This window comes from Canis aureus, chromosome 33 (genome assembly GCF_053574225.1).
Source record: "Canis aureus isolate CA01 chromosome 33, VMU_Caureus_v.1.0, whole genome shotgun sequence".
Classification (NCBI taxonomy): Eukaryota; Metazoa; Chordata; class Mammalia; order Carnivora; family Canidae; genus Canis; species Canis aureus.
The window spans coordinates 35,212,727-35,215,474 of record NC_135643.1 but is presented as its reverse complement, the minus strand read 5'-3'; the positions used below and the strand labels follow the sequence as shown (position 1 = coordinate 35,215,474).

Sequence of the window (2,748 nt, the reverse complement as noted above, 5' to 3'; positions counted from 1 at the left end):
TTTAAAAAATAAATCTGGTAGTCAATGCAGCTCTGCGGGGTCTCTGCGTCTAGTAGAGCCGGTCTCTGCGCTCCTGACGGTGCTCGCCTTTATCCATTTTTCCAGGTCCTCCACGCCCGCCTCTTCTTCCTCCCATCTGTTCCATCAAAGTTCCAGGGGGCCCACCAGGCCTGCCTCGTCTTCCTCCGCCAAAGCCACGTCGGTCCATGCCCTGGCCACCACAGAAGCCCCCTCTGTCTCCACCGCGGCCACCTCTGAACATCCCGCCAGGACCACCGCAGTCCATGAGGCCACCTCTTCCTCCCCGCAGGCCACCAGGGCCGCCTCTGCCACGGTCACCCCCCGGGGGCGGGAAGGGTGGTGGAAGAAGCCTTCAGGCTTCGGGGCCTTACCCTGGTTGCATTCTGTTCTCCAGGCGAAGTTCTGGTTTCCACACCCCGGATTGGGGCACTGCCAGTCCCCAGCTCGGTGCTGGACGTTTCCTCCTCTGGATGGGTTCCCTCGGGAACCCCGGGGTCCTCTTGGGGGAAAGCTACCTCTGTCTCCTCCACGGCCTCCCATGCGACCCATGGGGCCCCCAGGACCTCCTGGACCGCCTGGACCTCCACGGAGTGGTGGTGGCATCCCTCTGCCCTCACCATACCAATTGCACTGTTGTCAGAGTCTTCATCTGGATCTACAGGTGGACCTAGATCAAGATCTGGTCCTTCATCCATGGGTCCACCAGGCTTATGGAAGCCACCTTGCTCTCCAGCGCCCATTCCACCATGTCTTCCTCCTTACCCACCTCTGCTCATGCCTCCACTATCAAATCCCCCTCTTCCCCTGCCCTGGTTATCAGGGCCACTCATGCTCTGGTTCTCTCCTGGTCTGGAAAATCTTCCAGAATCCTGCCCATAAACACCCATGCTACTGGGGTGGTCCTGTCGGAATGAACTCTGCTGCTTGTAGCTGCTGATCTGTTGGCTATATTGACTTGGAGCCTGGCTGTAGGATCCAGTTTTGGGGGGGGATAACTAGCGGGCGGCTGCTGCCCATAGCTGCTTTGTTGACCATAGCTACTCTGCTGTCCATAGCTGCTCGGCTGCCCATAGGTGTTCTGCTGAGAGTAACTGCTCTGATCATAACTAGTCTGCTGTGTAGAGGAGTAGCTGGTAGGAGGATAAGATGGTGGTGCTGTGACTGGCTGCATGGAGTAGCTCCCAGGTACCTGGAGATAACTGTAGTTACTCTGTCTATATCCTAGGCTGGGCTGGGCTGGTTGTAACCCCTGTGCTAGATTGAGGTTGACTAGTCTCAGCGGGTTTGTTACCATCCTGTGGTCTTGCAGGTGCGGTGGCTGCTGGCTGCTGCCCATAGGCTGGGTAAGCAAACTGAGTGCCATATGCAGACTGAGCTGCATAGGAGGCCTGGGTGGTAGTGACCATAGCAGTGGTGGTATCATAAGCACCAGTGCCGTACCCCTGGACAGGCTGACTGTATGCCTGGGGAGCAGTTGGAGTAGTATAACCAGCGGGAGGCTGTCCATAAGAAGTTGCATAGGCGGTCTGCCCATAGGTCGCAGTGGTCTGAGCCTGGGTATAGCTGACATCAGTGGGCTGTCCATAGGTTCCATAACTCTGCTGCCCATATGCCTGGGTGGTCTGTGCATATCCTTGAGTTGGTTGGGCGGTGTATGTACTGTAGCCCTGCCGGGCTGCAGCTTGGCTGTAGGTACTGTAATCCCTGAATGCCATTTTCTCTCCTTCCCTCTCGTTCCTAATTATCCATTTTCACACAAACTTAAAAAATTATTTTTTTCATCTAGTTATTACATTTTTGGTGGCATAGTTATCTTTAATTACCTAAAAAATCTTTGTCAACATGATTCTTCCCTGGGTTAGAGAATTTTAATTCGGAGATATTTGACCACTCTAAATTTTTTTTAAAAAAACAGAAAATATATCCTTGCATATCAAAAATACTGTAATAACTATGATTATTTTGTTAAGTAATTTTTAATAAATCAAAACTTACAACATTAAGTTATATTAGTCATGTTCTTTTCATTAATGGTATCTCTTAGCCCTATATCATGTTTATTGAGGTTTTTATGGCACATGCAGCAAGCAGCCTAGAAGACTGTCTTTAATGGATGGATGGCTAACATTTCTGAATCAAATCTATCAAGCAGGGTAAATTACAGGCCATATTTCACACAATTAACTCTTCGTAGAACTTGAAAGTCATCTCTATCACCCTAATGTGGAAGAAATGGTAATAATGTTTAGAATATAGTTTTTGTTTCTTGGCCTTTCATCTTTTATCACATATAGAGCTTTACCTGGCCATTGAGATTATCTGTCCTAATATTTCCAAATATAGTGAAGTCATTTTCTGAACTAGAATACATATTTGGAAGACTCTATTAACTAAGTCGACCTACTTGCTTTAAATTGTCAGATTGGTAGGATAAAGCTTGAGTAATTTAATAGAAATTTTAAATAACAAATTTAATAGACACTTAATCTTGATAGAAAAAGAAGTCTCCTTATAAGAAAATATTTTATTGCAGAAGTCACAAGGACACAGGACAACACACAGTAGTGATAGAGGAGCAATTAAGATCCCCAATTATAGCACTTAAGCACACAGCACATAAATATAAAATGTTATTTTTACATATGATGTAGGAAAATTTTAGTATATGGCAAACAGTAAATAAAAATTACTAACTGTTCTACAATGCTAAAGGGTTCATGGGACTCC

General features: G+C 47.2%; 1 pseudogene; it reads right to left on the bottom strand.

The window, feature by feature from the left end:
• LOC144304267 (RNA-binding protein EWS pseudogene) lies at positions 1–1,752 on the bottom strand (annotated as a pseudogene).
• Between the last annotated feature and the right edge of the window lie 996 nt (positions 1,753–2,748).